The sequence below is a fragment of the Oncorhynchus nerka genome, unplaced genomic scaffold, assembly GCF_034236695.1.
Source record: "Oncorhynchus nerka isolate Pitt River unplaced genomic scaffold, Oner_Uvic_2.0 unplaced_scaffold_1088, whole genome shotgun sequence".
In the NCBI taxonomy this organism is placed as follows: domain Eukaryota; kingdom Metazoa; phylum Chordata; class Actinopteri; order Salmoniformes; family Salmonidae; genus Oncorhynchus; species Oncorhynchus nerka.
Window position 1 is genome coordinate 71,398 of NW_027040230.1, and position 26,377 is coordinate 97,774.

The 26,377-nt window shown below is 41.5% G+C and overlaps 1 long non-coding RNA gene and 1 pseudogene across 3 annotated transcripts; both read right to left on the minus strand.

Annotated features, from left to right (window-relative positions):
- Positions 1-3,499: 3,499 nt before the first annotated feature.
- LOC135570131 (uncharacterized) lies at positions 3,500-5,916 on the minus strand. 3 transcript variants are annotated; one of them, XR_010463440.1, is made up of 3 exons: positions 5,021-5,916; positions 3,766-3,853; positions 3,500-3,665 (listed from the first exon to the last, which is right to left on the minus strand). It is a non-coding gene; the product is annotated as an uncharacterized LOC135570131 (long non-coding RNA). The 3 variants fall into 3 exon arrangements; XR_010463439.1 differs by having other exon boundaries at positions 3,766-3,873; XR_010463438.1 differs by lacking the exon at positions 5,021-5,916 and adding an exon at positions 4,033-4,155 and having other exon boundaries at positions 3,766-3,873.
- A 15,854-nt stretch (positions 5,917-21,770) lies between these two features.
- Positions 21,771-25,181, minus strand: LOC135570130 (NLR family CARD domain-containing protein 3-like; annotated as a pseudogene).
- Positions 25,182-26,377: the final 1,196 nt, after the last annotated feature.

Here is a 26,377-nt window from a genome sequence, read left to right on the forward strand (position 1 = left end):
GTGCGCTATGAACGTAAAGTTTTGGTACTGTGGTTTTCTAAAATGTTTTAGAAAGAGTAGTGCACAATTGGATCCTTCTGCAGACCACTTTTACCCCGTGAATGTCATGGTAGATACAAAAATAGGCAAATGATCCCCCGATTGTTGATTTGTCTCAAAATCATAGAACACATATTTCTCTGAAGGTTCATCTTCAGCCAAGGGCTGAATATAACACTCGTGTGTCACTTCTTGAACCACTTCAGCATTTCTGCTTTTCAGACCCCCTTTACAGATTGGACACTGTAGGATTCCACAAACATGTGGTTTAGGGCTATCTATTTTAAGGCTGTAATTGCAATGACATTTTGGGCATTTCTTGTTAATGGCACAAATGCTTACAGATTTACCGGCCTTAGGGTGCCATGTTTCAATTTTGTGTTTATCGTAACAGTAGGTCTTACGACATGTGCGATGGCAATCCTCACAAGGTGTCAAGTTTAGGGTCTGCATAGGGCACTCGGCATCCTGACATACCGAACAGTTATAACAGCACGAGTGCCCCCCCTTTCGGCTGTAGCCGGTATGGCAGGATCTACACACATAGGTTGCCCCTAGGAACGCCGTGACGTTTGTAACGGCATAGTAATGTTCGTTTTGCACATAAAAGTACAGAATCTGGGGGTGCGGTTGGGGGGTGTTTTGGAACTTCAAGAGAGCTGCATTAGCTCTACTGTGGTACAAAACCACAATCTTGATATTCAGAAGGTTTTCAAATTTGACAATGTCTGAGAATGCCACGCCTTCATGGATCCCGAGACCCACCGCCGTTTGGATCTCTCTAGCCTTTTGCAATGCCGTCAGATCAGTACATCCGGGGTTAAGTAAATGCGATAGGCCTATTGCAAAACATAGCTTATTATCGGGATTGTGAACGTTTATGAGGTAGGCCCTTTTATTGCTTATGATTTCTGACTGCATTAGGCTATCAAGCTTCCTTCTCTGCCCCCCGCCCCCCTGTGGTTGACGTATTATTTGCACTACAAGCTCTAGGGTTCGATCGGCTATGATGGCTAAATTTGACTGAACAAGGCGTTCTACCAGCGCTGTAAATTGTTCAAGATCTGCTTCGCCATTGGGTAAAATAAGAGATACTGAATTATGCAGGCTATCTCCACATATTTCCAACTGTAAGACATCACGAGGTTCGCCATAATCTCTTGCTGTTTCTAACAGGTCATTCAGAGTGTCCATTATCATCATGTAAAATACAGCATAGTCAAGATTCTGATTCACACATAGGAAATTGAAAAACTGTCGAATCTCTGTATTGTTGAATTTATTCCTGTAAACAACCCTGACACGTCTATCCTGAACATCTGCAGCCAGATTTATTAGATAATTGTCCAATTCCCCAAAAACATCTTGTGGCGTTTCAGACTCTACGGACCTAGGCGTTACGGGTTGTTCTATCGTTGTCGGGGTTGTCGGGGCCGAAATTGTCTGACTCGCGTTCATACGATTAATTAAGGTTATGAGGGCTTCGGGAATCTGGGATAACATGTTTGACTGGTTCATACGATTAATCATTTCTAAGAGTTCGGCTGGAATCTGTGTTAATATGCTTTCATCTAACGTTCCTGAATCGTTCATACGTCTTATAACTTCTAGGAGTTCGTCTGGAATCTGGGATAAGAGGCTTTCAACTGTCTCCCCGTGTTGCGTTAGTTCTGCCATTTTTGGATAATTAAGAGTGTTCGTTTTTTTTTCTTTCTGTAATGGTTGGTGTTACATGTATGATTTTAGCGTCTGTATTTGCGTTTTTTAATGGGGTTGCTGTTTAACATGCGTGGAATTGTTCTATGCCAGAATAACATATCGTCTCTGTACTGTCTCTCAATTAAATCCCCCAGTCGTTTGTATAGCAAAACATTCCTCGATTTCAAAGCCCTGGAAAATAATGTGAAAAACCTTTCTTGTTCGTCTGCAGGTATTGAGGCCGTAGAATTGACTGGGTCTATAAGGTTGGCCGCATCACAGAATAGCTGGTCATCAACATCTGACATGTCATTAAAAACAGGTCTCTTGGGTGTTTCATTCGGAATGCTCGGGCGCTGGAATCCCCAGCTCTAGATTTATGTTGTCGTCTGTGCCGTTTTCGCCGGTGCGGAGTCTGAATGAAAATAATACATACATAATTACGTTATTAGATATAAAAATATATATGTTAGCTACATACAAATGTCAAATACCTTTCCGTTATAATAATATATATTAACAGTACATAGTTAAAATACCTCTACCTGGGACACTTTCCCAACTAGAGCTCTGTTGTGCAAATGCGCTAAACTAAATGCTAATAGTATTTTAAAACTCAAAAGTTCATTAAAATACACAGCAGGGTATCAAATTAAAGCTACACTCTTGTGAATCCAGGCAACAAGTCAGATTTTTAAAATGCTTTTCGACAGCATGAGAAGCTATTATCTGATAGCATGCACCAATACACTACAACAGAAAAGCACAGCAGGGGACGTAAACAAAATAATTAGCATTTCGGCGTTACACAAACCGCACAATAAAATAGAAAACAGTCATTACCTTTCACCATCTTCTTTGTTGGCACTCCTAGATGTCCCATAAACACTATTGGGTCTTTATTTCGATTAAATGGGCCATATAAAGCCAAGATATCGTTATATGTAGACTGTGTGATAAACGAAAAAACAGCGATTTCAAAACGTTCATTTTTAAAATTCAAAATGCAGACGATAAACTTTCACAAAACACTTAAATACGTTTGTAATGCTACTTTAGGTATTAGTAAACGTTAATAAGCATAAAAATCATCCGTATTTTGTAAATCATTAGCTGTCGTCTTGGAAAAAATTTCAGGAGAGAGCTCTTCCGGAATGATCTGGGCGGAGACCATGTAACACCCTTTCGGTTCAAAAGAATCAAAGAGGATTAAATTCAAAGATAATTAGACAACATGGGGATGCTGTGGGAGTTGAATGCTAGGTCTTATCTAATGGCTCACTGTTAACAATTGCGGTAGTGGCGCATGGATATTTATTTCCATTTTCTGTGATCAGGTTTTCCTGTGCTTTCCGATGTAACGCCGTTATGTAATAGCCACAGTCGTGATTTAACCAGTTTTAAAAACGTCCGAGGGTTTCCTATACACACAGACTAACCAAATGATACGTACTATATTCCTGGCATGAGTAGCAGGGCGCTGAAATGTTGCACGATTTTTAACAAAATGTTCAAAAAAGTAGAGGGTCGACTGAAGAGGTTAAAATACCTCGGCTTTTTTGGCGCTTGTTGTGACGAATCGCCGAAACCGGGGGTGTGTGACTTTTTCCCTCTAGCTTTCCCGATTCTGCTGGGTCTGTCTCCGGGCAGTCTGAAAAACATTATTTGTCCTTGTTTTAACATAGGCTATCAACAGATCTATAACTAATAAAAAGGCTGATAACTAATAACAAAACTGTATAATGGTCTCATACCGTGTCCCTGGAGCGCCGGCTCGTGAAGCAGCAAGTTCCCGGCCCAACAGTAGTTTTCGGGTGGGCTTGATTCTGAGCAGTGTACTTGGGCCACAGTGAACGGTAGAATTGCATCAAAGTCCTGCGTGTCAGCTGTCCGTAACGCATCCTTTATCATAAAGGGCTGTATGTCGGCTGTAAATACATAAAATATATTTTTTTAAATAGTACAACCTATTTTTAAAATGTTTATATATAAATATTCTTGGGTATGTGTTTAATTATAAGGACTTACAACGAAAAAAGGCCGTTGGTGATTGTCTGCCAGACTTTTGCTCCTGCGAACCCCCATCATGTTCCAGATCAGGTAAATCGCGTAAAAGCTGCGTAAATGTCGGGGATCCTAGATTCCATTAGACAATGTTAACAGTTATACGCTATATCTACACTTTTTATTTTTTTTTTATTTTTTTTAACCTATATTGGCCTTTTGGGAAATACTATATTAATATTCCAATAATATTCAAACAAATCTTAAAATATGTTTTTTTCATTTACTCACCTCCAGAAATATCCATTATGCGAGATTCCCTTATTCCGAATATTATTATTATTATTTTAATCTGTCCGTGCAGCTCAATATTCGGGCCTTTATGTTTGCGCTAAAGCAATGCTGACAACGTTAAAAATAGTTCTGTCCCTAACTATCTAAAAGTTCGGAATGAGTTTTTTGAGAGATGTATGCTGGTTTAGAGAACACAGGCTGTGAATTCAAACAACAGGAGGGGATGTCGTGACATTCTGTCTGCAAACCGGGTGTGTGGGGGCCGCAGATTAGAGATATCTATGTTTAACCCCCGCTGTTCGGCTGATATCTCGACATGCCTTATGCATGATAGTGCACACCTTGTTTCAAACGGTTCTCTACAGATAAGAGTTCTGGGACCCCCAACCTTAGGATTTTCACACACAACCAACCACCACACACACACACACACACACACACACACACACACACACACACACACCTGTTGCTCCGCCTCAAGAACCCTCCCACACACACACAAGACCCCTCCCACACACAAAACACTCTGATTCTATTTTACTTCGTGACAGAGTTGGAATAAGGTGTTAAATAGGTTTTTCCCATAGTTAAAGGGTGAGATACCGTTTTTAAACATTCCTTTTATTGAATTCCAAAATATTTCGTACAACCTTTAAGACATGTTTGAATTAAGTAACCCATTTGAATAATATTTAAACATGCAGCACACGTGTTTTATGTAAAAATAAAAAAAACCTTGGATGCAGGTCTTTGTACATTATTACAAACTTTAATAAAACGTAATGTTCATAACATACCCATGTAGGAATAGACTATAAAATAATACATGTTTTTTTTTCAGATCTTACAGTTGTCTGCGCCAGACCCTAGCTTGAGAGAAAAGAGCTCTACCCCTTAGTTAAATGGGGGGGTATACATTTTCAAAAATTAACACCTACATTTTAACACACCTTATAATTCAACATTTATTTTAACTATTTCTTACAGATATATGGGGTCCTGTTAGCCCTGAACATTATCCGTTTCCAATTCCCCATCACAAAGTCTTTTCCGCGCTCCGTCGAAGCTCTGTCCACTTTCCTGCCAGGGAAAGATCCGCCTTCGAACTTGTTGTTCTTCCGGTGTATGTCTCAACGATAACATATGTTGTTCCGGGGTATGTCTCAACGATAACCTAGGCCATCGTCGTAATTGTTCACGATTTTCGAAAAGACTGTCCAGCTTATTCATCAGGGTTCGGAAAATGTGGTAATCGCGCCATTTAAAACTGAACATTATTTGAAAAAAATTTACATCCTTGCATGCTTTGGAGGATACATATGGACTGACCATTTTCGTAGCATTTGACCTGTCAAATTGTTCACATGCTAAAATTGTCACTCTGGAGTCCGGGGTATAGCCCATGGATGTGACTCTCAGGGCCATTAGGTCCTGACGTCCACAGACTTGTTCTTCCAGCGCATATCCTGGCAGCCTTGAAGCACTCAGGGCACGTTCCATTTGACACAAAGCTAGCCTTATTTTAAGCCATTCTCGCATCCTTAGCGCTAGAGAAAAAGGCTCGGGTTCTGCACGATAAAAGGGTTGGGACACGCTGTCTGTGAATATCTTAACCGTAGATTCCTCCGGGTTGAATATGTACGAAATATGGCCCTCGCTTGTACACAGAAATCCGTTAAAACATTCGGGAGCCTCTACCAAAATATCCTCCAAGCTTTTGGCGTTGGGTTCGTGACATGAGCTACAGAGCACTCCGAGAATTCCCCTTGTAGACATATTTTTAGATGCTTAATATTCAGGTCTTAAAAAAATGGCTTGTTCTAGCCATTTATAATGCTGAGGCCCCAGCGCTATCTATAGCCCCAGACATTCCTGCTTCATAGATAACAACCATAAGGGAGATAAAACTGGGGGGTGGAGGGGGGGGGGGCATGGGCCCCAAAAGTTCAAACACCCTCTAACACATGACCACACGAACAGGGGGGGCGGGGCGGGGGCACATATTCTGTACAGGTCATCAGGTCATAAGGTCAGCAATCAATCAAATTTGACAGGCGCCGTATCCTATTACTCTCTAGTCCTGAGCCAAAGGGACCAAGAAGTAATGGCCCAGAAGTAGATGGTCATCGTAGAAGGACAGCCCTGCTGGAACCTCACAAACATGAGGACAATTTGTTCTTATCTAGAGCAGAAATGGTTGCCAACCTGCCCTCCAAAGAAAAGGACTGTTGGGTGTGTGGGATGGGGCCTGTTAAGGTAGGGGCAGGCTTGCCCCTTATGGGAGTCCCAATAGGAGTGAACTTTACTATAGCATTGGCAGGAAAAATACATTTTTATACTATGACCAACAATGTTAAGGTATATAATCAACCCAATGTATCCTATTACTTGAGGCCTGGTAATGTCTCAATGCCGCCCATTTCAGTGGCTGGGGTGATGACTGCCCCCTGGTGTATTAGAGGATATGGAGATCACCATTTGGGGGAATTGAAATGTAATTGTACTATGAATCTTAATGGATCAAATGCTTGCAATTTAACAGTAATACAGGAGAATGGTCAGGCTGATAAGGAACCTTTTAAAATGTGGGTTGACAAACATAGCACAACTCTGAGAGGAGCCCCACATGGCACCTATTGGCTGTGTGGTAAGATGGCTTACTATAGCCTGCCCTCGAACTGGGGAGGTACTTGTACTGTTGGGTTTGTGGTGACAGCTATGAGAACCGTTCCAAATGATCAGAGGGATCTGATGGCTCTGTTTAGAGACTACAAACTTCCTGGAATGAGGCGAGATAACGTCACTCACGCTCAGACACCTGCCTCCAGGTTCTTTGGTGTGTTTTTCTCTGGGTATGGGGTTGCATGTGCCCTAGACCAAATCTATGACATCTCTAGACACATAGAGAACATTGGCAATGCAAGTAGAAATTCCCTGGAACAATTGAATGGGGAACTAAAAGAAATGCTAAAGTTATCTCTGCAAAACAGAGAGGCTCTTGACTATCTTCTGGCAGGTCAAGGGGGCACTTGTGCAATCATTGGGGATGAATGTTGTATTTTTGTTCTCCCAGATCACTCTTCTAATGTGACTGATCTTGCAGAATACATTGCCACTGCGGCTTAGAAAAATCCCCCCAAACCAGAGTGGATGCTTGCAACTTGGTTGGAATCCCTGTTTGGAAGTTGGGTTGCAGCGGTGGCTGGGCTGCAGCATGTGTTTTATGCTTGGTTTGCCTGATTATTATTAACTGTCGGGCTGTATCACCGCCTGGTACGGCAACTGCTCCGCCCACAACCGTAAGGCTCTCCAGAGGGTAGTGAGGTTTGCACAACGCATCACCGGGGGAAAACTACCTGCCCTCCAGGACACCTACACCACCCGATGTCACAGGAAGGCCATAAAGATCATCAAGGACAACAACCACCCGAGCCACTGCCTGTTCACCCCGCTATCATCCAGAAGGCGAGGTCAGTACAGGTGCATCAAAGCTGGGACCGAGAGACTGAAAAACAACTTCTATCTCAAGGCCATCAGACTGTTAAACAGCCACCACTAACATTGAGTGGCTGCTGCCAACACGCTGCCAACAACTGCAGCCACTTTAATAATGGGAATTGATGGAAATTGATGTAAAATATATCACTAGCCACTTTAAACAATTCTACTTAATATAATGTTTACCCTACATTATTCATCTCATATCTATATGTTTATACTGTACTCTAGATCATCTACTGCATCTTTATGTAATACATGTATCACTAGCCACTTTAAACTATGCCACTTTGTTTACATACCCTACATTACTCATCTCATATGTATATACTGTACTCGATACCATCTACTGTATCTTGCCTATGCCGCTCTGTACCATCACTCATTCATATATCTTTATGTACTTATTCTTTACACTTGTGTGTATAAGGTAGTAGTTTTGGAATTGTTAGTTAGATTACTCGTTGGTTATTACTGCATTGTCGGAACAAGAAGCACAAGCATTTCACTACACTCGCATTAACATCTGCTAACCATGTGTATGTGACAAATCAAATTTGATTTGAGTCAAGACATTAGATCTGAACTAGTCTGTCAGGATAGATGATAACACAGAAGGATACCCAGGCTTTACATTGTTTTACCTGGAGGAGGGAACTTGTGTGTCAGGATAGATGACAACACAGAAGGATTACCAGGCTTTACATTGTTTTACCTGGAGGGAGGGAACTAGTGTGACAGGATAGTTTTACCTGGAGTGAGGGAACTAGTGTGACAGGATAGTTTTACCTGGAGGGAGGGAACTAGTGTGACAGGATAGTTTTACCTGGAGGAGGGAACTTGTGTGTCAGGATAGATGACAACACAGAAGGATTACCAGGCTTTACATTGTTTTACCTGGAGGGAGGGAACTAGTGTGACAGGATAGTTTTACCTGGAGGGAGGGAACTAGTGTGACAGGATAGTTTTACCTGGAGGGAGGGAACTAGTGTGACAGGATAGTTTTACCTGGAGGGAGGGAACTAGTGTGACAGGATAGTTTTACCTGGGGGAGGGAACTAGTGTGACAGGATAGTTTTACCTGGAGGAGGGAACTAGTGTGTCAGGATAGTTTTACCTGGAGGAGGGAACTAGTGTGTCAGGATAGTTTTACCTGGAGGAGGGAACTAGTGTGTCAGGATAGATGACAACACAGAATGATTACCAGGCTTTACATTGTTTTACCTGGAGGAGGGAACTAGTGTGTCAGGATAGATGACAACACAGAAGGATTACCAGGCTTTACATTGTTTTACCTGGGGGAGGGAACTAGTGTGTCAGGATAGATGATAACACAGAAGGATTACCAGGCTTTACATTGTTTTACCTGGGGGAGGGAACTAGTGTGTCAGGATAGTTTTACCTGGGGGAGGGAACTAGTGTGTCAGGATAGATGACAACACAGAAGGATTACCAGGCTTTACATTGTTTTACCTGGAGGAGGGAACTAGTGTGTCAGGATAGTTTTACCTGGGGGAGGGAACTAGTGTGTCAGGATAGATGATAACACAGAAGGATTACCAGGCTTTACATTGTTTTACCTGGAGGGAGGGAACTAGTGTGTCAGGATAGATGATAACACAGAAGGATTACCAGGCTTTACAGTGTTTTACCTGGAGGAGGGAACTAGTGTGTCAGGATAGATGATAACACAGAAGGATTACCAGGCTTTACATTGTTTTACCTGGGGGAGGGAACTAGTGTGTCAGGATAGATGATAACAGAGAAGGATTACCAGGCTTTACATAGTTTTACCTGGGGGAGGGAACTTGATTTAATAGGTTTTGCTTTTATTAGAAGGTTTACATTGCAAACAGATTGTTGGGTTTAGATTCCATACAGATTGATTCTGCCTTGATGTCATCATTGTTGGGCTTATATTCCATACAGATTGATTCTGCCTTGATGTCAGCATTGTTGGGCTTATATTCCATACAGATTGATTCTGCCTTGATGTCAGCATTGTTGGGCTTATATTCCATACAGATTGATTCTGCCTTGATGTCAGCATTGTTGGGCTTATATTCCATACAGATTGATTCTGCCTTGATGTCAGCATTGTTGGGTTTATATTCCATACAGATTGATTCTGCCTTGATGTCAGCATTGTTGGGTTTATATTCCATACAGATTGATTCTGCCTTGATGTCAGCATTGGTTGGGCTTATATTCCATACAGATTGATTCTGCCTTGATGTCAGCATTGTTGGGTTTATATTCCATACAGATTGATTCTGCCTTGATGTCAGCATTGTTGGGTTTATATTCCATACAGATTGATTCTGCCTTGATGTCAGCATTGTTGGGTTTATATTCCATACAGATTGATTCTGCCTTGATGTCAGCATTGTTGGGTTTATATTCCATACAGATTGATTCTGCCTTGATGTCAGCATTGCACATTCTCCTGTCACATCCTTGTCTATGTAGTTATTTAGTTGGGATTGTTAGTTTAACCTCAACACTCTGCAGATACAGCTGTAACCTGGTAGAGTTAATACAGAGATGTTCATCATGTCATCTCACCTCAACACTCTGCAGATACAGCTGTAACCTGGTAGAGTTAATACAGAGATGTTCATCATGTCATCTCACCTCAACACTCTGCAGATACAGCTGTAACCTGGTAGAGTTAATACAGAGATGTTCATCATGTCATCTCACCTCAACACTCTGCAGATACAGCTGTAACCTGGTAGAGTTAATACAGAGATGTTCAAGTACTGTGTTGTAGTCAACCTTTATTTAATGTCATTCATCATGTCATCTCACCTCAACACTCTGCAGATACAGCTGTGATGAATGTCCTCCATCTCTCTGTTCGGGGGAAGTTTTTCCATGTTGTTCACTTTTGGAAAGACTCAAGAATACAAAGCCTTCTGACTTTGATACAGAAAAAAAATAAATTCTAAACTATTAATCTGTTACTTGGATATATTGACTCCATTAGTGAAATGGTTGTTCCGGTTTAAATACTTTACAGAAAAACTACACTACAGTAGAACTAGACTACAGAACTAGACTACAGAACTAGACTACAGTAGAACTACACTACAGTAGAACTAGACTACAGAACTAGACTACAGAACTAGACTACAGTAGAACTACACTACAGTAGAACTACACTACAGTAGAACTACACTATAGTAGAACTACACTATAGTAGAACTACACTACAGTAGAACTAGACTACAGTAGAACTAGACTACAGAACTAGACTACAGAACTAGACTACAGTAGAACTAGACTACAGTAGAACTAGACTACAGTAGAACTAGACTACAGTAGAACTAGACTACAGAACTAGACTACAGAACTAGACTACAGTAGAACTAGACTACAGTAGAACTACACTACAGTAGAACTACACTACAGTAGAACTAGACTACAGTAGAACTAGACTACAGTAGAACTAGACTACAGAACTAGACTACAGAACTAGACTACAGTAGAACTAGACTACAGTAGAACTAGACTACAGTAGAACTAGACTACAGTAGAACTAGACTACAGAACTAGACTACAGAACTAGACTACAGTAGAACTAGACTACAGTAGAACTACACTACAGTAGAACTACACTACAGTAGAACTAGACTACAGAACTAGACTACAGAACTAGACTACAGTAGAACTAGACTACAGTAGAACTACAGTAGAACTAGACTACAGTAGAACTACACTACAGTAGAACTACACTACAGTAGAACTACACTACAGTAGAACTAGACTACAGAACTAGACTACAGAACTAGACTACAGTAGAACTAGACTACAGTAGAACTACAGTAGAACTACACTACAGTAGAACTGCACTACAGTAGAACTACAGTAGAACTACACTACAGTAGAACTACACTACAGTAGAACTACACTACAGAACTTCACTACAGAACTACACTACAGTAGAACTACACTACAGTAGAACTACACTACAGTAGAACTACAGTAGAACTAGACTACAGTAGAACTACACTACAGAACTACACTACAGTAGAACTACACTACAGTAGAACTACACTACAGTAGAACTAGACTACAGTAGAACTACACTACAGTAGAACTACACTACAGTAGAACTACACTACAGTAGAACTGCACTACAGTAGAACTACACTACAGTAGAACTACAGTAGAACTACACTACAGTAGAACTACACTACAGTAGAACTACACTACAGTAGAACTACACTACAGAACTTCACTACAGAACTACACTACAGTAGAACTACACTACAGTAGAACTACACTACAGTAGAACTAGACTACAGAACTAGACTACAGTAGAACTAGACTACAGTAGAACTAGACTACAGAACTAGACTACAGTAGAACTACACTACAGTAGAACTAGACTACAGTAGAACTAGACTACAGAACTAGACTACAGTAGAACTAGACTACAGTAGAACTAGACTATAGTAGAACTACACTACAGTAGAACTAGACTACAGTAGAACTAGACTACAGTAGAACTAGACTATAGTAGAACTACACTACAGTAGAACTAGACTATAGTAGAACTAGACTACAGTAGAACTAGACTACAGTAGAACTAGACTACAGTAGAACTAGACTACAGAACTAGACTACAGTAGAACTAGACTACAGTAGAACTAGACTACAGAACTAGACTACAGTAGAACTAGACTACAGTAGAACTAGACTACAGTAGAACTAGACTACAGAACTAGACTACAGTAGAACTAGACTACAGTAGAACTAGACTACAGTAGAACTACACTACAGTAGAACTAGACTACAGAACTAGACTACAGAACTAGACTACAGTAGAACTAGACTACAGTAGAACTACACTACAGTAGAACTACACTATAGTAGAACTACACTACAGTAGAACTAGACTACAGTAGAACTACACTACAGTAGAACTAGACTACAGTAGAACTACACTACAGTAGAACTAGACTACAGAACTAGACTACAGAACTAGACTACAGTAGACCTAGACTACAGTAGAACTACAGTAGAACTAGACTACAGTAGAACTACACTACAGTAGAACTACACTACAGTAGAACTACACTACAGTAGAACTAGACTACAGAACTAGACTACAGAACTAGACTACAGTAGAACTAGACTACAGTAGAACTACAGTAGAACTACACTACAGTAGAACTGCACTACAGTAGAACTACAGTAGAACTACACTACAGTAGAACTACACTACAGTAGAACTACACTACAGAACTTCACTACAGAACTACACTACAGTAGAACTACACTACAGTAGAACTACACTACAGTAGAACTACAGTAGAACTAGACTACAGTAGAACTACACTACAGAACTACACTACAGTAGAACTACACTACAGTAGAACTACACTACAGTAGAACTAGACTACAGTAGAACTACACTACAGTAGAACTACACTACAGTAGAACTACACTACAGTAGAACTGCACTACAGTAGAACTACACTACAGTAGAACTACAGTAGAACTACACTACAGTAGAACTACACTACAGTAGAACTACACTACAGTAGAACTACACTACAGAACTTCACTACAGAACTACACTACAGTAGAACTACACTACAGTAGAACTACACTACAGTAGAACTAGACTACAGAACTAGACTACAGTAGAACTAGACTACAGTAGAACTAGACTACAGAACTAGACTACAGTAGAACTACACTACAGTAGAACTAGACTACAGTAGAACTAGACTACAGAACTAGACTACAGTAGAACTAGACTACAGTAGAACTAGACTATAGTAGAACTACACTACAGTAGAACTAGACTACAGTAGAACTAGACTACAGTAGAACTAGACTATAGTAGAACTACACTACAGTAGAACTAGACTATAGTAGAACTAGACTACAGTAGAACTAGACTACAGTAGAACTAGACTACAGTAGAACTAGACTACAGTAGAACTAGACTACAGAACTAGACTACAGTAGAACTAGACTACAGTAGAACTAGACTACAGAACTAGACTACAGTAGAACTAGACTACAGTAGAACTAGACTACAGTAGAACTAGACTACAGAACTAGACTACAGTAGAACTAGACTACAGTAGAACTAGACTACAGTAGAACTACACTACAGTAGAACTAGACTACAGAACTAGACTACAGAACTAGACTACAGTAGAACTAGACTACAGTAGAACTACACTACAGTAGAACTACACTATAGTAGAACTACACTACAGTAGAACTAGACTACAGTAGAACTACACTACAGTAGAACTAGACTACAGTAGAACTACACTACAGTAGAACTACACTACAGAACTAGACTACAGTAGAACTAGACTACAGTAGAACTAGACTACAGTAGAACTACACTACAGTAGAACTACACTATAGTAGAACTACACTACAGTAGAACTAGACTACAGTAGAACTACACTACAGAACTACACTACAGTAGAACTGCACTACAGTAGAACTACAGTAGAACTACACTACAGTAGAACTACACTACAGTAGAACTACACTACAGAACTACACTACAGTAGAACTACACTACAGTAGAACTACAGTAGAACTACACTACAGTAGAACTACACTACAGTAGAACTACACTACAGAACTACACTACAGAACTACACTACAGTAGAACTGCACTACAGTAGAACTACAGTAGAACTACACTACAGTAGAACTACACTACAGTAGAACTACACTACAGTAGAACTACACTACAGAACTTCACTACAGAACTACACTACAGTAGAACTACACTACAGTAGAACTACAGTAGAACTAGACTACAGTAGAACTACACTACAGAACTACACTACAGTAGAACTACACTACAGTAGAACTACACTACAGTAGAACTAGACTACAGTAGAACTACACTACAGTAGAACTACACTACAGTAGAACTACACTACAGTAGAACTGCACTACAGTAGAACTACACTACAGTAGAACTACAGTAGAACTACACTACAGTAGAACTACACTACAGTAGAACTACACTACAGTAGAACTACACTACAGAACTTCACTACAGAACTACACTACAGTAGAACTACACTACAGTAGAACTACACTACAGTAGAACTACAGTAGAACTAGACTACAGTAGAACTACACTACAGAACTACACTACAGTAGAACTACACTACAGTAGAACTACACTACAGTAGAACTAGACTACAGTAGAACTACACTACAGTAGAACTACAGTAGAACTAGACTACAGTAGAACTACACTACAGTAGAACTACACTACAGTAGAACTACAGTAGAACTAGACTACAGTAGAACTAGACTACAGCCGTTGAGTTGCCATCCGTGTTGCATCATTGTGGCATCCTACATGCAATATTTTCAGTCATAAAATAGAATGAATGCATCAAATATCGAGAATTTAAAACTTGTTAATTATTTTAGGCTTCCATTAGGTACAACGTAGGCAGTTGGATAGATTTGATAGATTTTATAGGAGGCATTCTCTCGATGGCTGAGTGGCTGCTGCCAACATACAGACTCAACCCCTAGCCACTTTAATAATGAATAATTTTATGTAATAAATGTATCACTAGTCACTTAAACAATGCCACTTTATATAATGTTTACTCATCTCATACGTATATACTGTTAAACCAGCTATAATGTTACCATACCCTACATTACTCATCTCATATATATATACTGTTAAACCAGCTATAATGTTACCATACCCTACATTACTCATCTCATATATATATATACTGTTAAACCAGCTATAATGTTACCATACCCTACATTACTCATCTCATATATATATACTGTTAAACCAGCTATAATGTTACCATACCCTACATTACTCATCTCATATATATATATATACTGTTAAACCAGCTATAATGTTACCATACCCTACATTACTCATCTCATATATATATACTGTTAAACCAGCTATAATGTTACCATACCCTACATTACTCATCTCATATGAGTATGTATATACTGTTAAACCAGCTATAATGTTACCATACCCTACATTACTCATCTCATATGAGTATGTATATACTGTTAAACCAGCTATAATGTTACCATACCCTACATTACTCATCTCATATGAGTATGTATATACTGTACTCTATCCAATCTACTGCATCTTGCCGTTCGGCTATCGCTCATCTATGTATTTATATGCACATTTTTGTATTCATTCATTTACACTTGTGTGTAAAAGGTAGTTTTTGTGAAATTGTTACATTATTTGTTAGACATTACTGCACGGAAGGAACTAGAAGCACAAGTAATTCGCAACACTCGCATTAACGTCTGCTAACCATGTGTATTTGACCGATTTGATTTGATGTGCGGTCTCAAGTAGTTGGTCAAATTACAAGTGAACTTTTTTCAAGAAGTCCGCAACTTTAGGTGATTTCCTCACAATAGATTTTTTTTCTAACTCATGAGTGTAATTTCTGTGCTTCTATCATGTCTGGAAAGCAGGGTCCTAAAAAGGAATGTAAATGTGAGGAGTCCTAAATTGGATAGAAATGCAAGATAGTGTGTGTGTGTGTGTGTGTGTGTTTGTGTTTGTTTGTCCAGTGTGTGTGTGTGTTTGTCCAGTGTGTGTGTGTTTGTCAAGTGTGTGTGTGTTTGTCAAGTGTGTGTGTGTGTGTGTTTGTTTGTCCAGAGTGTGTTATTTTGTCCAATGTGTGTCTAGTGTGTGTTTGTGAGTCCAGTGTGTGTGTGTGTGTGTTTGTCTAGTGTGTGTGTGTTTATCCAGCATGTGTGTGTCCTGCAGGTGTTTGTCCAGTATGTTTGGGTGTGTTTGTCAAGTGTGTGTGTGTGTGTGTGTGTGTGTGTGTGTGTGTGTGTTTGTCAAGTGTGTGTGTTTGTCCTGTCTATGTGTGTCCAGTGTGTGTCCAGTGTGTGTGTTTCCAGTGTGTGTGTGTGTCCAGTCTGTGTGTGTGTTTTTGTTCAGTGTGTGTGTGTGTGTTTGTCCAGTGTGTTTGTCCAGTGTGTGTGTGTGTGTGTTTGCCAATCTGTGTGTCCAGTGTGTGTGTGTGTTTCAAGTGTGTGTGTGTGTGTTTGTCCAGTGTGTGTATGTGTTTTGTCCAGTGTGTGTGTGTTTGTCCAGTGTGTGTGTGTGTGTGTCCAGTGTGTGTGTGTGTGTGAGTCCAGTGTGTGTGTATGAGTCCAGTGTGTGTGTATGAGTCCAGTGTGTGTGTATGAGTCCAGTGTGTGTGTGTATCCAGTCTGTGTGTGTCCACTGTGTCCAATGTGTGTGTGTCTAGCTTGTGTGTGTGTGTCCAGTGTGTGTGTGAGTCCAGTGTGTGTGTGAGTCCAGTGTGTGTGTGAGTCCAGTGTGTGTGTGTGTGTGTGTGTGTGTGTGTGTGTGTGTATCACTGACAGAGGGACACTGAGTCGCCACAACCCCAAAGATGAATCCCTGGATAGAGGGGCTCAGTGAATGTGGAGGTGAATGTGATCAGGTGGGTCAGTGTGTCAGAGGAGGCTCTATAGAAGGACAGAGTGCCGGCTGGCCAGTCCAGATACACTCCTACTCTGTGGGAGCTGGAGGAGGGGACGTCTATGGTAGTGGGATTATCATTGTGCCAGGCAATGTAACTGTTGTCAGAGCAGGACATACACCAGGACTTGTCATTGTATCCAAGACAACAGTCAGCACCTCCTCCTCTCCTGCTGATTCCTTTATATGTCACTCCTATAATAGCCCCCCTCCCACTCCACTCTACCTCCCAGTAACAGCGCCCAGTCAGACCCTCTCTACACAGCACCTGTCCACAGTCCTCAAATCTCTCTGGGTGATCAGGATACGGCTGCTTCTCTCTCCTCCATGTCACCTTTCTGTTCTCCTCAGACAGAGAGAGGTGTCTGTCTACTGTGTTTGGGTCCAGTGTGAGATCACAGACATCTGATGGATGAAACCAGACACAATATTAGAAATCATCATCATTCACATTAGAATGTTAACTCACTTTTCACTAATTCATTTAATGTAGATGTTTCTAGGTATCAAAAGGAGAAGTTAAAGTAACTTGAGACTTTTGTCAGTTATACTGTATGGTAATATAAAACACACTTATTCAGCTTAATTATACACACACACACACACACACACACACACACACACACATTGTCAAAGCAACTCTTTGTAAACTTTGGTGTCCCTGATTTCTGTTTCTGTAGAACTACAGCTGATATTTAATATGACCAAGTAAGTAATGACGGTGGTCTTTGACTGTGACTTGAATTAAGACTTATTCTTAGTCATATTCTTCACAGCAGTCAACACTCACATTTTCTAGGCCCAGGTTTCATTCTGTTCTCTCCACCATGTTCCACACTGTAGCGGTAAGCAGAAGAACAGACAGTCATTGAGGGATACACCTGAACTCACACACACACACACACACACACACACACACACACACACACACACACACACACACACACACACACACACACACACACACACACACACACAGGAGACACACACACACTGGAGACACACACACACTGGAGACACACACACACTGGAGATACACACACTGGAGACAGACACACACACACACACACACACAGGAGACACACACACACACAAACACACTGGAGACACACACACACTGGAGATACACACACTGGAGACAGAAACACACACACACAGGAGACACACATACACACACACACTGGAGATATACACACACACACAAACACTGGAGACACACACACACTGGAGATACACACACTGGAGACAGACACACACACACACAGGACACACACACACACACACTGGAGATACACACACACACAAACACACTGGAGACACACACACACTGGAGACAGACACACACACACACAGGAGACACACACACACACAAACACACTGGAGATACACACACTGGAGACAGACACACACACTGGAGACACACACACACTGGAGACAGACACACACACACACACACACACACACTGGAGACACACACACACACACAGGGGAGACAGACACACTGGTGACACACACACACACACAGGGGAGACACACACACTGGTGACACACACACACACACACACACACAGGGGAGACACACACACTGGAGACACACACACTGTGGACAGACACACACACTGGAGGCACACAAACACACACAGGGGAGACACACACACTGGACACACACACACACACACACACACTGGAGACACACTCACACACAGTCAGCATATAACTTTGTCCAAGTGGTGGGATGAATGTTTGTCTTAACCAGCCTGATAAGTCAAACATGTCTGATATGAACATTGACATAAACCCTCTACATACTTGAGTTTCTCTAGTCTGCAGTGTGGATCCTCCCGTCTAGCAGAGAGCAGTCTGACTCCTGAGTCTCCTGGGTGATTGTAGCTCTGGTCCAGCTCTCTCAGGTGTGAGGGGTTTGACTTCAGAGCTGAGACCAGAGAAGCACAGCCTTCCTCTGTGACTAGACAGCCTGACAGCCTGCAAAGAGTCACATCATATTAAAACCACAATGATATTCTTTGTTGGTGAAAATTACCAATAACAGAGGCTACAACAAAACATGCTAACCTCTCACCATTACCAATAACAGAGACTACAACAAAACATGCTAACCTCTCACCATTACCAATAACAGAGGATACAACAAACCATGCTAACCTCTCACCATTACCAATAACAGAGGCTACAACAAAACATGCTAACCTCTCACCATTACCAGTAACAGAGGGTACAACAAAACATGCTAACCTCTCACCATTACCAATAACAGAGGCTACAACAAAACATGCTAACCTCTCACCATTACCAATAACAGAGCCTACAACAAAACATGGAAACCTCTCACAATTACCAATAACAGAGGCTACAACAAAACATGGAAACCTCTCACCATTACCAATAACAGAGGCTACAACAAAACATGCTAACCTCTCACCATTACCAATAACAGAGCCTACAACAAAACATGGAAACCTCTCACAATTACCAATAACAGAGGCTACAACAAAACATGGAAACCTCTCACAATTACCAATAACAGAGCCTACAACAAAACATGGAAACCTCTCACAATTACCAATAACAGAGCCTACAACAAAACATGGAAACCTCTCACCATGACCAATAACAGAGGCTACAACAAAACATACTAACCTCTCACCATTACCAATAACAGAGTACAACAAAACATGCTAACCTCTCACCATTACCAATAACAGAGGCTACAACAAAACATGCTAACCTCTCACCATGACCAATAACAGAGGTTACAACAAAACATACTAACCTCTCACCATTACCAATAACAGAGGCTACAACAAAACATGCTAACCTCTCACCATAACCAATAACAGAGGCTACAACAAAACATGCTAACCTCTCACCATTACCAATAACAGCTACAACAAAACATGCTAACCTCTCACCATTACCAATAACAGAGTACAACAAAACATGCTAACCTCTCACCATTACCAATAACAGAGGCTACAACAAAACATGCTAACCTCTCACCATTACCAATAACAGAGGTTACAACAAAACATACAAACCTCTCACCATTACCAATAACAGAGGCTACAACAAAACATGCTAACCTCTCACCATAACCAATAACAGAGGCTACACAAAACATGCTAACCTCTCACCATTACCAATAACAGCTACAACAAAAACATGCTAACCTCTCACCATTACCAATAACAGAGGCTACAACAAAACATGCTAACCTCTCACCATTACCAATAACAGAGGCTACAATAAAACATGCTAACCTCTCACCATTACCAATAACAGAGGCTACAACAAAACATGCTAACCTCTCACCATGACCAATAACAGAGGTTACAACAAAACATACTAACCTCTCACCATTACCAATAACAGAGGCTACAACAAAACATGCTAACCTCTCACCATTACCAATAACAGAGACTACAACAAAACATACTAACCTCTCACCATTACCAATAACAGAGGCTACAACAAAACATGCTAACCTCTCACCATTACCAATAACAGAGGCTACAACAAAACATACTAACCTCTCACCATTACCAATAACAGAGACTACAACAAAACATACTAACCTCTCACCATTACCAATAACAGAGACTACAACAAGACATACTAACCTCTCACCATTACCAACAGAGGGGGTGTGATATTTGTGCCTCTGTAACTTTCTCATTCATCATCATTGACGATTCATTCCTGATTATTCATAATCATGGTAGCATCCACATGAATGTAGAAGTGTTCAGAAACATCTTCTATTCTTACTGACAATACAAGTGAAGTGACTCCAAAATGACAGGACATTATTCCCCATTCAGTTTCTATTAGGAAAAACATCTAAAACACAACCAAGACAAACTGGAAATGAAATCAACAAGTTAGTAGAATCACAAGCTTGATATAATCACTGCAGGCTTGGAATATGGGACCAAATACTAAACGTATGACTAAAATAATTTATCCAAAATACTATGACTTTTTCAAATGGGAGAACTAGATACATAAAGGGTTTTCATTTATAACGTGTAAAATATATATGCATGAAAATACCTTTAAATAAAGGGTGACATTCTGTACTGTCTCCTAATATGAAACATTCTATCTCAAATTCAAAATGATGGAGCACCAAATTTAAAACTGTAAGCTTCACTGTCCAAACACATATGGTGTGGACTGTGTGTGTCTGGTAAACACATGTGGATCTGGTGAACAGTTATCACATGTTGACCAACTACAGGAATACTGACCTCAGAGTCTCCAGTTTACAGTGGGGATTCCCCAGTCCAGCAGAGAGCAGCTTCACTCCTGAATCATTCAGGTCATTGTTACTCAGGTCCAGCTCTCTCAGGTGTGAGGGGTTTGACTCCAGAGCTGAGACCAGAGAAGCACAGCCTTCCTCTGTGACTCCACAGCCTGACAGCCTGACAAAGAGATCATCATGACTTCACAAACACACAATTTAACACCAGTAGTGTAGAAGGACAATGGCAGATGCATTTGGTTTATTCTCTCAAACAACATATAGATTCATCTTCCGTCTCCTAGAATTGTATGGTCATATTGTTATACTAATGTGAAAATCAATGAATTTATTGAATATGTTTTTCAATATAATATAATATACATATTATAATACATATTTTTCTCTCAACTGAATATTTCTTCCTGATGATTAGTTCTTATATGTCATTTTATTTACTCACAGAGCAGCTCTGGAGGCTTTGACCACTGGCATCAGCCTCAGAAGACCTTCCTCTGATCTGGAGTATTTCTTCAGGTCAAACACATCCAGCTCCTTTTCTGAAGTCAGCAACACAAAGACCAGAGCTGACCACTGTGCAGGTGACAGTTTGGGTTTTGAGAGACTTCCTGATCTCAGGAAGCTTTGGATCTCATCCACAAGAGAATGGTCATTCAGTTCATTCAGACAGTGGAACAGATTGATGCTCCTCTCTGGAGAGGGATTCTCCTGATCTTCTCCTTGATGTACATGACTGTCTCTTCATGGCTCTGTGAGCTGCTTCTTGTCTTTGTCAGTAGACCTCGTAAGTGCTTCTGATTGGACTCCAGTGAGAGGCCCAGAAGGAAGCGGAGGAAAAGGTCCAGGTTTCCCGTCTTACTTTGTAAGGCTTTATCCACAGCACTCTTATAGAAAGTAACTTCAGGCTTGTCTCTGAACAGCGAAGAAAAGATCCTGGACTTTGTTTGCGGTTTGTATATTAGATTCTCAGTGTTGTTGATGAATGAGAGGAACACATATACAGCAGCCAGAAACTCCTGAATGCTCAGATGAACAAAGCAGTACACCTTGTCCTGGTACAGCCCACATTCCTCTTTAAAGAGCTGTGTGCACAATCCTGAGTAGACTGAGGCTTCATTGACATCAATGCCAGCCTCTTTCAGGTCTTCTTCATAGAAAATCAGATTACCCTTCACAAGCTGTTGAAAAGCCAGTTTTCCAAGTGACAGAATGCTCTCTTTATTCCAGTGTGGACCTGACTCTTCTTTCCCAATATACTTTTCATTCTTCTGTTTGGTATGAAACACAGCAAGGTGTGTGTACATCTCAGTCAGTGTCTTGGGCATCTCTTCTCTCTTATGTTTCAGCATGTGTTCAAGGACTGTTGCAGAAATCCAACAGAAGACTGGAATGTGGCACATGATGTGGAGGCTTCTTGATGTCTTTATGTGTGAGATGATTCTGCTGGCCAGGTCCTCATCCCTGAATCTCTTCCTGAAGTACTCCTCCTTCTGTGGGTCATTGAACCCTCGTACCTCTGTCACCTGGTCAACACATCCTGAAGGTATCTTATTGGCTGCTGCAGGTCGGGTAGTTATCCAGAGGAGAGCAGAGGGAAGCAGATTTCCTTGATGAGATTTGTCAGCAGAACATCCACTGAGGTTGACTCTGTGACGTCCCAACAGATCTTGTTCTTCTGGAAGTCTAGGGGCAGTCGGCACTCATCCAGACCATCAAAGATGAACAGAACTTTGTACTTGCTGTAGATGGAGATTCTTGATTGTTTGGTTTCCATTGAGAAGTGATTGAGAAGTTCAATCAAAGTGTGTTTGTCCCCTTTCATCAAATTCAGCTCCCGGAAAGGGAATGAAAACACAAATTGGACATCCTGATTTGCTTTTCCTTCAGCCCAGTCCAGAATGAACTTCTGCACAGAGACTGTTTTTCCAATGCCAGCGACTCCCTTTGTCAGAACAGTTCTGATAAGTTTGTCTTGTCCAGTTAAGGGTTTGAAGATGTCGTTACATTTGATTGCAGTCTCTGGTCTTGCTTGTTTCCTGGTTGTTGTCTCAATCTGTCTCAGCTCATGTTCATTATTGACCTCTCCTGTTCCACCCTCTGTGATGTAGAGCTCTGTGTAGATCTTATTGAGAAGTGTTGGGTTTCCTTGTTTAGCGATCCCCTCAAATACACATTGAAACTTCTTCTTTAGATTAGATTTGAGTTCACGTTGGCAAATCACAGCAAGCTCATCTGAATGAAGAAATAACACGGAGGATATTAATATTATGTCTGTTTTAATGTCTACAGTATTGAAGGACTGTTATAAAGTTAAATTATAATCATTTATTCTCTTAACTGTCTGATAAATGTGTAAATGTTTTCATAATGCATTACAGACTGGTGTGACTGATTATATTTTCACAAGATGGCGTAGCAGTAAGACGTCTTGTCGTGTCGTGTCCCTTTGTATATATCGTTTTTTTTTCATTTTTACATATTTTTCTTCGCATATCTTTTAAAACATTTAGCTAAACCTCAACTTCTAAATACTCTCCTGCAACCCGCCTCACCCAATGTAGCTATTTTTCCTAAAGTATTTATATTTACTCTGGATCCGGAACCCCTCGACTGAAGCTAGCCAACTAACTACCAGCTATGCTAGCGGTCTTCAGCTAACCGGTCATCAGCTAACCTTTAGCTCGGAAAGCTCTTGCCAGTTCGAACAACGCGACTCTAACCAGAGCATAACGGACCTATTTTTTTATCCCCGGATTCCCACCGCAAACGGAACATCTTCAGCTGGATCTTCACAACTAGCAATCTAGCTAACCGCAACCCCGGATGATTACTCCTGGCTAGCGTTTCCACCCACTTAGCTTGAAGCTAGCCCGGCCAGAGCCCTTGTGCTACCACTGTAGCATACTCCTGGGCTACAATATCCGGACCCACGACCGGTCTATCGATGTCACCGCATGAAGAGGAATAAACAGACTCACCCCATCACGACGTCCCCCAAAGGCTAACTCTCTAGCCCTTGCTATCTCCTTGCTTGCTAATTCGGCCTGCTAACTGCTAGCTTGTTTAGCCCCGGTCAGCTAACTGCTACCTTGTTTAGCCCCGGCCTACTAACTGTTAGCTTGTTAGCACAGGCCTGCTAACCGTCTGAATCGCCGCGTCCCAAACACTCACTGGACCCATATTTACTTTCTATCTCTTTCTATTTTTAATTTGTTTATACCTTCCTGTAACCTGCCTCACCCAATGTGATACGGAATCGCTATTATTTTAAATTTTTAGAACACACTCAAGAACCTCCAGAAGCTAACCAGCTAACTAGCTACAAGCTATTTAGTCATTGTTAGTTTTTTTTACCTGGATAACACTCGCCAGTCCAGCTTCCCTGCCCAATCCACCGCTGCCCCCTGGACACTGATCACTTGGCTACATAGCTGATGCATGCTGGACTGTCCATTAATCACGGTACTCCATTCTGCTTGTTTATGTTTTATCTGTCGGCCCCAGCCGCCTCAGGCTCTGTGTGTAGTTAATCCGACCCTCCCTCTGCCTAGTTAACGCCATTTTACCTGCTGTTGTTGTGCTAGCTGATTAGCTGTTGTTGTCTCACCTACTGTTTTAGCTAGCTCTCCCAATTCAACACCTGTGATTACTGTATGCCTCGCTGTATGTCTCTCTAAAATGTCAATATGCCTTGTATACTGTTATTCAAGTTAGTTATCATTGTTTTAGTTTACAATGGAGCCCCTAGTTCCACTCTTCATACACCTGATACCTCCTTTGTCCCACCTCCCACACATGCGGTGACTCACCCATTAAAACCAGCATGTCCAGAGATACAACCTCTCTCATCATCACCCAGTGCTTGGGCTTACCTCCGCTGTACCCGCACCCCACCATACCCCTGTCTGCGCATTATGCCCTGAATATATTCTACCATGCCCAGAAACCTGCTCCTCTTATTCTCTGTCCCCAACGCTCTATGCGACCAGTTTTGATAGCCTTTAGCCGCACCCTCATACTACTCCTTCTCTGTTCCGCGGTGATGTGGAAGTAAACCCAGGCCCTGCATGTCCCCAGGCACCCTCATTTGTTGACGTCTGTGATCGAAAAAGCCTTGGTTTCATGCATGTCAACATCAGAAGCCTCCTCCCTAAGTTTGTTTTACTCACTGCTTTAGCACACTCTGCTAACCCTGATGTCCTTGCCGTGTCTGAATCCTGGCTCAGGAAGGCCACCAAAAATTCTGAGATTTCCATACCCAACTATAACATCTTCCGTCAAGATAGAACTGCCAAAGGGGGAGGAGTTGCAGTCTACTGCAGAGATAGCCTGCAAAGTAATGTCCTACTTTCCAGGTCCATACCCAAACAGTTCGAACTACTAATTTTGAAAATTACTCTCTCCAGAAATAAGTCTCTCACTGTTGCCGCCTGCTTACCGACCCCCCTCAGCTCCCAGCTGTGCCCTGGACACCATTTGTGAATTTATCGCCCCCCATCTAGCTTCAGAGTTTGTTCTGTTAGGTGACCTAAACTGGGATATGCTTAACACCCCGGCAGTCCTACAATCTAAGCTAGATGCCCTCAATCTCACACAAATCATCAAGGAACCCACCAGGTACAACCCTAACTCTGTAAACAAGGGCACCCTCATAGACGTCATCCTGACCAACTGGCCCTCCAAATACACCTCCGCTGTCTTCAACCAGGATCTCAGCGATCACTGCCTCATTGCCTGTATCCGCTACGGAGCCGCAGTCAAACGACCACCCCTCATCACTGTCAAACGCTCCCTAAAACACTTCTGTGAGCAGGCCTTTCTAACCGACCTGGCCCGGGCATTCTTTAAAAGTAACTTCCTCACCATTTTAGATAAGCATGCTCCGTTCAAAAAATGCAGAACTAAGAACAGATACAGCCCTTGGTTCACTCCAGACCTGACTGCCCTCGACCAGCACAAAAACATCCTGTGGCGGACTGCAATAGCATCGAATAGTCCCCGCGATATGCAACTGTTCAGGAAGTCAGGAACCAATACACGCAGTC